Source organism: Hippocampus comes, unplaced genomic scaffold (assembly GCF_001891065.2).
Source record: "Hippocampus comes isolate QL1 unplaced genomic scaffold, H_comes_QL1_v1.1 scaffold39, whole genome shotgun sequence".
Taxonomy (NCBI): Eukaryota; Metazoa; Chordata; class Actinopteri; order Syngnathiformes; family Syngnathidae; genus Hippocampus; species Hippocampus comes.
This window is the reverse complement of record NW_017842054.1, coordinates 3689353-3702113: the sequence shown is the minus strand read 5'-3', so window position 1 is coordinate 3702113 and position 12761 is coordinate 3689353. Positions and strand designations below refer to the sequence as shown.

Sequence of the window (12761 nt, the reverse complement as noted above, 5' to 3'; positions counted from 1 at the left end):
GGGGGGGGCACACTGAGCCGGCATATACTTCTTGGCTTAAGCCATGAGAGAGCAGCTCATTTATTCAAACCACTGCAAGATGAGGACACAAAACACACACACACACACACACACACACACTTATATTTTGAAGTTAGAATAACAGTCAGAGGTCATGATGTGAAAACAGCCCACCGCAAGCTCATTTGCGACTGTTACCGGAATCTGAGCATGTTTCGTGGCTGACATTATTTAGATTCATGAAAACAACACAGCGGTGACTTGAGATTTGAGTGATCCGACTTGAGGTTGTTTTCGTCAAAGGCCGTCAGTCCTCGGGGCAATTTTTTTTTTTTTTTGTTTTGACTTCAGCGGCAGTTTGGATAAAAGCAAACGATGATTTGAAAAGAGGCTTTAAGATGTTTATAGCCACTCAAAGCTGAAGTTTACTGCAAAACTAAACATAACACAAAGAGAATGAAATCTCGTGTATTTACATAAAACCAAAATAACTTTGTCTTAGGAAAGCGCATTTACCGCAAACATGCGCGGCTCGAAATAAGTGGTTTCATGTTGTAGTTTGCGAGTCAAAATTAGTTTTTACTTTTAAAATTAATTTTCCCCCCCAAAATGAATAATGTTTTCCTGGCACTTTGAGATAAATTAGCAAGACTTTATTCATCCTTTAATTGTTTTGGGAACAAGGTTTGGAGCTTTGAGTCAGGTCGAGAGCAATCATGAAAATGACCCATGACAGCGCCACATCAACATGTTTGTACACGCTACGTGCATGCATACATGGAGGCCCATGTAATCGCACAGAGATCCAATCGCACAGATGTTTGCGTCGACGGATAAACAAAGAAAGTTCTTGTCGGCTTTCGTACGGCATCGATAAAATGTGAGCATGTGAACAGGCCTTGTTAAAGGGTGGACCTGTGCAGCCGGCAGAACTTCAGCCAGGGATTGATTGGGTGTCGCGAGGTTTATGAGCATGCACGCACTCCACTTGTTTTTTTTTTTTTTTTTTTGCATTAGTCACTAACGCATTCTATTTCTGTTTCCCATCAGCCACATCTCGTCTCAATGTGCGCTTGCTGATAAAAACAACAAGGATGCCCTTTGTGTCGAGAGAGTAAAACCCGATGTGTGAAAAGAACGCTTTCGTGGAGAAAATGCATTGCACCACTTTTCACGTTGAATGTGCCCTAATCGAATTTTCCTATTTTGACTTGCCACGAAAATACCCTGACTGGCCCCTGTACACGTAAGCTTCCTCTTCCTTAACATCCGTTTGGAACAATTTATTTAAAAAAAGACAGGATGGCGATCAATGATTAAAACGGGAACTGTGAGGGAAAACAACTCTGAATTTATCCATGTACAAGTGCGCAGACATCCCAAAAACACGTTTTTTTCTGTCATTATATTAGATTTCCTTATATTTTCAGATTTCACATTTTTAAGACTTTTACTACAAAGACCACTCCTATGACGACTAATAAAACAAACTAATCATAAAAAATAATGATGCATGTTCTGCTCAGAACCATACTGGCATATTAGTGGATGTTGAGTCGAAATTTCAGGAAAAAAAATGTACAACTAAAATTTTGAAAATACTTTTTTAAAAATAAATAAAGAAAATCGTAATTTGCGGAGAAAAAGATGCAATGAAAAAGTAAGAAGCTAAAATTAAATGTTTCCAAACCATAAAATACGGAATAAAGCCAAGATGACGAAGGGAAAAGTCATTTCCACATAACATGGGAAACAAAATAGAATTACAAAAGAAGAAATTACCGAAATCAAGTTGGAATGAAGAAAAAAGGTTGAATGATGCTACGCCGAGACTGAAAAACATATAGAAGATAAAATATCGAGGATCAAGTCAAAGAGGACAAAAAGTATTTACGAAAAAAAATATTAAATTCACACACACGATACTGCAATGGGATTTTCAGAGAAATAAGTTGGATTTTAGGAGGTTCAAATTTTAGAAGAAGGAAGCTGAAAAAAAATGCAATGTCGATCATACGACTTTTTTTGCATTACCCTCTGAATTTTTATTGTATTTTTCTTGGTTTGACCCGATGACGCCGTCATAGGATAACAAAAGGAAAGTTCTTTCGCTGAATATTTTCTCTGGCGATGCAAACCACGCAGGGCCGTCGCGGTGTTTGTCGCTGCCAAAGAGAGACCACAAAGTGTTTTCAAATGTGTGTCATATCTGTCTGCTCCCCCACCGCAAGTCTCGACACCTTGAAAGTGTAGCCATGTGGAGGTGAAATACAAAAAGCTCACTTTTTGGGCGCTTAGGGACAGTTGATCTTAAACATCGGCGTGTGTAAAAGTGTCACTTATCGGGAACATCGTAGGCGTTACTTTCATGCTAGCCTACAAATGGGAGTATGCTTAACTTTTTCAGGAGACTTGTTTTGACCAAATCCACAGCCGTTACATTGTTTTTCCTCCATGACAGTGGGTCAGGGCGGCCGGGTGGTCCAGCGGTTAGCGCGTCGACCTCACAGTGCAGAGGTACCGGGTTCAATTCCAGCTCCGGCCTCCCTGTGTGGAGGTTTGCATGTTCTCCCCAGGCCTGCGTGGGTTTTCGCCGGTTACTCCGGTTTCCTCCCACATTCCAAAAACATGCATGGCAGGTTGATTGAACACTCAAAATTGTCCCTAAGTGTGAGTGTGAGCATGGACTGTTGTTTGTCTCTGTGCGCCCTGCGATTGGCTGGCAACCGGTTCAGGGTGTCCCCCGCCTACTGCCCGAAGACAGCTGGGATAGGCTCCGGCACCCCCCCCGCGACCCTTGTGAAGACAAGCGGATTGGAAAATGGATGGATGGATGGATGGATGGACTGCGGGTCAATGCCCCACTGCAAGCGGACTGCAACTGACAAAAGTGAAACGAGTAAATTATTGGATGTCAAATTGAAAAGACGATTTGCCCTTTCATGCACCCTGTAACCTGATGACACGATAAGCTGTCCACTGTAGTAACCGCTGTCCCTGAAAGGGTTATGGCGGTCTTTTTTTCAGTTGGAGCCAACTTTAGCCCATGGGTAATTTTAAAGCCATATTGTTTTTGGTTCTTCCATCACCCTTCCTGGATCTGCATTCAAAAATAAAATCTAAAGCTGACTTCTGTGACCATGGCGTAATTGGAGCTATCTTTTTGGGGGTATCTGCTAACAGTTCCAAGACCTGCATCCACGCACAAATGCATGGGGCAATTGGAGCCCTCCTCGAAAAATTGTGTATGATTTAACCTGAAGGGACAGAGAGCTACTAGACGGCACTGCCTCCAATTACAAACAATTCTAAAAACATCGTGATTTGATTGGAAATTCATGACCGAGCATCCGCTAGATCTGGCGGCTCTCTCACCACCCCAACTTGGCCCGATGCACATATCAAAACCGCTTTCCTACAACGAGTCAGCTCGTAAAAGAAACAGAAACGTGCAATTAAGACTTGGGCAAATGCCAACGCAGAGCAATTTTCCAGCATCACACGGACTTGTAAACACTGACTGATGAACGTTAACCTCATAAATCTTACCGATAATTACTGTTGTTTGATGAAACGGGAATAGCAGTCTTGACAATTGTGATTTCTGAAGCCCTTGTCGTCTCAACACAGATACCTGAACTGGATTGACTCCAGATGTCCTGACCCAGCTTGTTTTTATACATGACTTTTTTTGTTCCCTTGCCCCAGTAGGCCTCCACACCTTTGAGCCGTTTATTTTTTAGGTGATTCTTGGCGGTGAGTCCAACTCAAGCTGTCAAGTGGTAATGGGAACAAAAAAAATACACCTGATGGGAAAATTGAAGGTATCAGAGAGGGTGCGATCTAAAACGTCGCTCTTCCTCCTTTTGTGCGATGCGGACGGATGGGGGAGGTTTTCCCTTGCTTTGCGCTCAACACATGTTTTGTATCACAGTCATGTATATTAAAGGAGCTTGCCCTAATGTGAATAACATGAACAGATTTGGCTTTGGCCTTAAGATAGAATTGGACCTCACACTCGGGCCATTTCACGAGGCACTTCTGAAGAATCGGAAAACAAAACTGCTATGTTGAATCCATACGCACTATTTTGAGATGATGAAAAAGTCTGGAAAATGTTGCATTCGTTTGAACAGATATTGTCAGGAGCGCGTACAGTGATGTGGAGTTCGCGATTACAGTTTGGACTTTTGAGTGGGAGGACCCGAATTTGCAAGCAGGTTTTTGAAGTTCATACACATTTCAAATCAACAGATTTTTGACTGGATTATTCACACGTGATTTTCATGCGCCCTGAATTTTGCACTTCCGTTGCACTACTATTGCCGTTCAGCAATGTGGCCCTCCGCTGCCCGATGTTTACGGCCATTCCAAAGGGGTTATCGGCATTCCAGGAAGTGCGTGCGTAATGAAGGAAGCCTAACGAACAAGATAAACACACCACACCTTGCACTGTCTTGTCCTGTTAGATCCTGTCTCACTGCGTTTGGCAGGCTGCTGCTGCTGTTGCCTCTGGGTCAACACGAGTGACAGTTGTCCAAACTTGACATAACGGTTGACTTTATATGCGATGTTGAGCTGGCGTGTGGCTGTGGAAACTTTTTTTTTTTTTTTTTTTTTAGCTGATAGAGAGGCCTGCTTTCTTGGCCTGATGCAAATAGCGAAAACTATTCTAAAAATAACAAAAAAAAAAAAAAAAAACCCCAGCTCGAACTCCCTATAGGTAGGGCGGCGCCAAAGAACAACTTCTCTATTAGACAGAGAAAGCATGTCTAAATGAGGGGCCTCCACTCACTTCGACTTAGTTCCTTGGTTGAAAGACGCCACAAGATTGGGGGTTAAAACAACTTTTTTTTTGTACCTGAAAGTCCATCTGTGAAATTACAAACCCAATGCAACATGTTCTACCGAGGCTGCTACCTTGCGTTCACTCAATGCAGCTACATTGGGACAGTTCACAAAGTTTGCCGTTTTTAATCAACACATTGCTGCAAAACTTGAACAAAAGCTACCGTCTCTAGCTCACAATGCTCGCTAGCAGGTTATGTTATGATGAAAAACGGGCCACAAAGGAAAGAATGTGGTTCCTGTTGTGGTCTTTGAGTGTCCCTGTGGAGGGATGGTGGGACGGGGGAACGGGTGCCAGACCTGGACAGGGTCCGAGAGATCTTATGGGAACAAGGACGGTACCCGAGTGTCGAGATAAGAGTGGCGGGGGAGACTCGGGTTTGATGTCAAGCCTCTCACTGAATCTAAATAGCGAGCGGGAGACGAGCAGAACCAAAGAAGCCACTAACACGAAACACATGCAACAGAAGCATGCGTGCACGCTACATACAAGTGGCACTCATCTGTCTTCCAAGTTTGGCATTGAGACGTCTTGTGGGAGTGAAGCAGTAACTCTGATAGGATTCTGCAAAGCCAGTTCGGCCGGCGCCAAGCACAATACGCAGCAATTGAAGCAGAATAAAGATAATGAGAGAGGTAATGCAGGCCTTTCACTCAAGGAAGTGCACCACCGGTTTGTCTTTGTTTGTCGCGATAACATTCAAACATTGTCCAAAAGCGAACACAGAGAGCACAAACTATACATTTTTTTTTAACATGCTTTTCATTCTTCCTCAACCTGCCAACCACTGGCGGGTTCTGGTATGTGCAATATGTGTGGCCACACAGCTCAGTGAAATATTTATTAATCAATATCAATTAAAGAAAATAAAAGGGTGCCATTGGAGGGGTCTCGGCTGTGCCAACTACACAGTAGAAGTGCCAAAAATGTATCTGGTATCCAGGGGTGAAACAAAAAAACGATTAGAATCGGAAAATCGTTGTTTTATTTAGAAGATGCAAATGCATCCAATCGATCCAAACTGTTCCATTTTCTAAAAATCTAAAATCGCAAACTCCTTAGATTTATCCAGATTATTGCTGTGTGTATAACCTAAAACAAAAGTGACAATATATTTTTCTTGCGTTTGGAAAAGTAGTCCTCTGTGGGCCCACTCCAAGGAAAAACGTTCAGTCTCTGGCATACATCAATGCTCCTCAGCAGGAAGCCCTCATCGAGGTGCTGCTGACCATCTGATGTGCAGCAAAATTACATTCAATAAACAAGAGTTTTGAATTCCTCGTCTGCGCCCTGCAGTGTTTGCACACTGTGTTGATACTGGGTGATGAGGCTCATGTGTCTTTGTGTGGCTGTGTGTGTGTGTTTAACTATGCCAGTCAACCATCCTTCAATTACTGAAATGACACACCATGATGATGCCTGCTAATGTTTAACAAACACAGGTGACAGCAAAGTGTGTGTGTGTGCGTGTGTGTGTGTGTGTGTGTGTGTGTGTGCGTGTGCGTGTGTGTGCGCGTCTGCCTGCGTGCATTTGACATGTCAACTGCAAACAGGCCTTCTTAATTATCTGTGCACGCACAGCTTTCAACAAACATCTATTAGGGGAAAAAGGATGAAGGAACGCGCACTACCATAAACAGCCAGGAGATGGCGTTATTTTACAAATTGTTTTTACTTCGCAGAGTTGGTGAAAAATGGATTCACACCACAGACAGTATTTTCTTACAAAATCATATTACACGGCTTTAGATTTTTATAGCAAATTGTTTGGGACTTTTAGTGATGAAAATGAAATACAGGCCAAACCATGTCATGCTTTTAAATTATAATTTAAACTATAATTATTCATGTGACATACTCTGAAATGTTCCGGTAATTATATATATATTAAAAGAATATGTTACTTTTCACAGATGTCATATTAATCCACATAACCTTAAACTCACAGCGCCCTCTTCTGACGAAAGGCGACAAACACAAAAGTGAGATCCAGTCAAAGAGCTACAATACTGCAGCCTAAATTGTGCCTTTACAAACATAATACCTTCTAATTTATTTATTTTTTTTACAAAATGAGTATTAGTGTGTTTACAATTTGTAGTCCTGCAGGACAACAATGTATCATATGGAGAAATGTTTCTAATATTTGACATATAAAGGGAAATATTTTACATACATACAACAGATAAAAAAATAGGTCCTGAAAATGAATGCCACAATAATATTTCAATGTAAGTTAAAAAAAAAAAAAAAAAAAAAGAAGTCAAGACAGAGAGCTTGACAGTCAGTCAGACAGATCAAAACACAAAACTAGATCTAAAAGGTGCATAGAACTCCTTGCCTCTGGACTTTACTTTGCCGTTTGCCTTTTTAATTGAGCAGTATGTTAAAACACGCTTGTAATGGATTAATAGTGCAGTGTTGATGGGAGGACAATAGCGCTCCCCCTGCAACTCGGCTATCTTGGCCCCCTGCGCGATTCCTCCCAGAGGTCTGATCGGTTAACCCTAACCCTCTCTGTTTGCTTTCTAAACCGAGGGAGCGGAGTCACTGAGCTGTAAATACACGCTGACCTGAACTAAGACTCTCATCATCGGTAAACTCATTCAACACTGGGAGGGATGGCCTCCATCACTGAGTGGAGGTGGAGGTGACGTTCCAGTGTGTGCATGTGTGTGTGTGTGTGTGTGTGTGTGTGTGTGTGTGTGTGTGTGTGTGTGTGTGTGTGTGTGTGGTGAAGCGTCAAACGACAGCCCCAATACGATCTTCCCATCAGCCTCAAGCAGGCCAGGAGATTGTCCCCAGGGCCAGAATTTATGGAAATGGCCGTAAGACGTGAAGACCTCAGTAATGGGATGTGTCGATAAAGGACCAGACCCCCCCCAATCCCCCAGCCTCTCGCACAACCTATTGTCGCTTACTGAAGGAGACGAGTGGCCCGGCTGTAAGACAACTCACATCTCATTTTCCCCATAAAGCCCCGGCGAGTCAACAACCATAAAGCTTCTATAAATCATCATCGAGGCACACAAAGAGGCAAAAGTGAGAGGGGCATATTCATCAGCGCGATGGCAGACTTCATGCTTTTGTGCACTTGAATGGGTCAAATTAGTCCTTTTTTTGGTGAGTGATTTAGGACTTAATTTCCCTAATTATCCTCAGGGGAGTAACAAAGTATATCCATCGATTAAACACTTTGAACGATGGCGCAAAAGCGCATTTTAATGATGCTCCCATGTGCGTGATGAAGAACGCATTTTGACAAAGGAAGAATTCAAAAGCAAGACTGAAATGTCTTTTTAATTCTCATAAAGACCCAGTGAAAATTCTCTCAGTCAAACCTGGACACTTATTGGAGTAAACTAAAATATATACAGTGGAACCTTGTTTTATGATTGAGTGACCCTACATAGAAGGAGGTACATGTAACGTATGGTAGCGAACTTCACAACAAGCAGGAGTTTGGCAGGCATCCAGTTTACGGTAAAACCCAACATCACACAAAGAGAATTACAAGTTGCGTATTCAACAAAAACACATCTGGTAACTTTGCCCTGCGCTTGCTAAATATGAACACACAATGCAAACAAAACCAAAAAAAACATTGACACGCTAATGATACTAGCATCCATGCTGCCTTAGGTCTTATGTTTTAAAATATATGTAATTGGTTTAATTTAAATAAATAAATAAATAAATGCAACAGTGCACTTGACTGTATTTTATGATTTTTTTTTTCTGACGGGGTGGAAGAATTCTCACAATTTTCTCCAATTCCTCCTATGACCATAATTTTTGTGGGTTAATTTTTTTTCTCCACTTCTCCATTGTGAGACATATAAAGGTTTTCTTATCTTATTTTTAAAAAAAAAAATCATAAAATGAATTTCCAAATGCAAGTAAAATAAGCCGAATGTTTAGTCAAAATGATTTTTTTGTTGAATTACTTTGAGTAAGGACAAAGACTATACTTCCTGGTGTGTAGTGAAAAAAAAATCAATAAGGTTAAAGAGAATGGTGGTTGGCTATTAATTCCCTGGAAGGTCCAGTCATATCTTATTAGGAGCCGCTAATGAGCAACGGCCCCTTGGGCAGATGAGCCGCTTTTCAACTGGCCAGAATTATTGATGGAGGCCCTTTTCAAGTATTTAGTGAAGAATTCTTAATGTGCATCGACCTCTCCCGAGCTTCACTCGAAGTCTTAACTGAACAGGATAGGAACCCAAATATTAGAAACGGACAGCAGCAATCCAAACAGAACGTCGTTCACTTTGTAAAGGCAAAAATGTTAAGACAATTCCTGCATAACATCACGAGAGCCACATGAAACACTCTTATTTAAGACTGAGGTACTGCTATCGTTGTCAGAGTCATGGGTTGGATCCCAGCCAGTATCATCTTGATATATAGATACAGATCTTGAAGGAAAACGAACAAATCTGGATTAGAAAAAAATATTTTGAGCAATAATGGTCCAAAACTATCCTGACCTTAAAGGTGACACATACCACTTACAGAAATGCGAAAGCACAATCTTATCTCTATCTCTGACCTTACTTTCCACAATGTGTGCCCAGTGCTGCACTGACGAATCAGGAAAAATGTGAAATGGATATAATAATAGACTGCCCCCTAAAGGTCAAAACTGGAACTACCCTGCAAATGATTTCCGCATTTAGTTCTAGTTCTCAGCGGTCCGTATTACCTTGTGGAGGTGTGCCTAATAGAGTGTTTACTTAGACTTTTAGTCACTGTAAAGTAGATTTAACGTAAACATCTTCCTTCCAGCTTCTCTACTGGACCTCCCCGCATGACCAGCCAAGAGAGTGGGGGGTGGGGGCTCGGGGGGGTCCTCTGAAAGATGGCGACCCCTCCCACCGGGGACGACGGCGGTCCCACACCATTTTACTGGCACAGGAGGGCGATAAGTGCTAAAGGAACACAATTATATCGCAATCATTTCCGATTCTCCGCTGGAGTTGTGGGCCGAAACGGCGCAGGGATGAAGGTCACAAGGGGCGCGGCGGGGAAAATTTGGAAAATACACTCAACAGTCACTTTATTTGGAACAACTTAATAATGACTTATTGTAAGACCTGTATCATTCTTTTTTTTGCCCTTACGAATATACGTGATAATAATGCGTTTTAATTGACAGTGTCAGAGAGGAATTAATGTAACATTTTGGGTTGTACATAGATAAATACTTTGTACAAAAATATACCAGAACTTTGTAGTGTCATCATTGTATTTTTGGTTTTGGAGTAAATTTCCTTGGGCGGCTGTTGCTCGTACACTAAAAGCAAACTGATGTCAACAGATCTAAAGCAATTGCACACATTGTGTTACGGGATAATTCAAGGCATTTCCAACTATTTGGAAGACTTTTTCCACACAGTCAGTGAAAATGTCGAGTGAAAATGTTTTAAGTCTACCTCTGATATCGGGCCAGCTCTGGAGTCGGTCACGAAGCTTCTCCCCGGGAAGTCTGAGCTGGGATCAGCCGTAATTTTGCTCCCACGGAGGTCACGGTTCTCGTCGCGTTCCCTCAGCTCGGCCTCCATCAGCCGTCGGTCCGTCGAGACATACACTCACACACACGACTGGCGCAGAGCTTGTTGGATGAAAAAGAACAATTAAGGAAGAAATGAGGGAGAATTATCAGGGGAAATAGCTGATGAAGACTTTATTGATTAGGGCAGCTCCACTGATCCACATCTCACTGTAGCAATTACCAGCGGCTGCTGAGGGGTTGGGGTGCTCGTCCACAGGGAGAGCAGTGGGGCGTGTGTGTCACAGTGCAGGGGCCCACTTTGAAGACCACCACGGGAGGGGACAGGAAGTGAACCTGGCAAACAAAAAGAGCAAAAAACGACAATGACAATTGTTGAGTGTTGAAGTGTTGAAGTAAGCTGAGGAGCTTCTTTCAGGCAAAAATAGTGCCTTCCCATCATCTGGTAGCAACTTTGTGCCATGGAAAACTATGAAGTGAATTGAGGAGAGCGAGTCAGGCAAAAGTAGTACTTTGCCGCCGCCTTGCAACATCCATAGGCAATTACAATCCTTGGCGTTCACTGTAGAGTGAAGAGTTGGCCCTGACGTCATAACCTTTAAAATTTGAAAATGTGGATGGTGTATGAAACTTCGGGTCAGCAAGAATCAAAGGATTTGCTGCTTGTTTTGATTTTTCTTTGGCCCTTTTTCTGGGTGACACTTTTTCCAACTGAAGCAGCAGCCTCAACCAGGGGTCTTTAGAGAAAACTAATTACACAGGAAATGACGTGGAGTGAGTGAAGGTAGACAGATTGTAGGGGTTCCGGTGTATTTATGTATGCTGAGTATGCATTTACATACATGAGGAACAGAAGGCAGGCAAGAGGACACCCCAGTCTGGACAGCACACTAAATGTAAATTCCTTGTGAATAAAGCAATAAAACGCAAAACGCTGAGACGACATGTTGACAGTACGATCGGAACCTCCCCCTCCGTTTGCTCAGCTAAGACAGCAGCGTATTTGAACTTAAGTCTGCCTGCTGTCGCTTTGAAGAACCGATATGTCGTTGGACGGGATGCCTGCTGGAGGCGAACGCCATGACGGCGATCAATCACACGCCGTTAGCTTTGCGTAGCGGCACTTCCAGAGCCTGAATGTCAAGAAAGGTCGTTGTGGAGGCAACCGGGATGGGAACCAGCATTTTCATCCACAAGATAGCAGGTTCAAAGGTCAAATGGGGCATTTTATTACGAGGTGAGAGCCCCAAATTTAACCTGGAGCTGGTTGATGGAATGACTGGGGCAGAAAATCATGTTTTCTGCTTGCTCTTGATTAGATGGATAGGACACTAAAACTACTAAAATAAGCGAAAACGAAAGGCAAAAACTGGATTTTCTTGGATAGATTTCAAACCCTGCAGAGTTTAAACAGCAGCGCCGTAGCGCACACTTTCTCAGTTTGAAAACCTTGTGCACTATTTGGCAAGGGCACAGAAAGTGAGAGAGGGAGGAAAAAAAAAGAGCTAATGGTCAGTGGAGAAATATAAAGGGACAAACACAATCTGTTGGTGCACAAGATGGAGATGAATGGAGCTAAATCCTTTCGCCTTCCATCACACCTTCCCATGCCAGCTCTCCACTCCTCTGCAATGATGATAAATACTCCAGCCACTATTTATATTTCCTAATTGTAATTAGCAGGAATTATCAATTACCGTTAGTGCCTAATTGCCCTTCATAAAGACAGCTCCCCAGGTTTAAACGGCTCCATTTAAATAATGTAACTAATAGCTCTCACGCCTTTACATCTTCATTGTTTCCGTGCGCGGGCCCGCGCGACGGCTTCGCTCGTAATTTAGCGCTTCGGCGAGAGGAGGAGTGCAGGTGGCACCGCGCGTGTAATTACTGTTAATGAATTATGATGTGACCTTCTCAGAACAATGGCTAATCAATGCTCACGTTGAGTGACAGTACGACCGCTGCAGATGCCAGCCACGCTAGCAAGCAGGCCCAAGTAAAAAAGAAAAAAAAAAGGGAGGAAAAAAACCCCCAAAACACTTCATTTGTGCACAAAAGCAACACAAATAGTGAAAAGGGTTGCATTACAACGCAAAATTGAAGACATAGCACACTGGAAGAAACAAGTTGATGACTTTGAGCACCACAACTAAAGATTGAGCATATTGGAATTGTGAGGGTGACAGATAAGTCAACGCTGGAGGATCGCGGTGGTTGATAAGTGGAATGAAGAGGTCACAAAGAGAGTTTGGGGCAAGGTCACAGGCCGCCCCGTGGGTAACCAGGAGGATCAGGCGGAGCTTACTGGGAATTCTACAGGATGCCATTGTTGGGTTGCAAGAACAGGGCTTATCTGAGCCCCGTGGCTGAATGATCGGGTAAGGTGGCTCGCTGATTGAA

The 12761-nt window shown here is 42.8% G+C and overlaps 1 long non-coding RNA gene across 1 annotated transcript in view; it reads right to left on the bottom strand.

The window, feature by feature from the left end:
* Nucleotides 1-12761, bottom strand: part of LOC109510231 (uncharacterized) — a 28588-nt gene that overhangs the window by 3325 nt on the left and 12502 nt on the right. Inside the window, exons 6-7 of the long non-coding RNA XR_002167098.1 lie at nt 10585-10697; nt 10285-10463 (exon numbers count right to left, since the gene is read on the bottom strand). This is a non-coding gene — a long non-coding RNA (uncharacterized LOC109510231). The remainder of the gene's footprint in view (nt 1-10284; nt 10464-10584; nt 10698-12761) is intronic.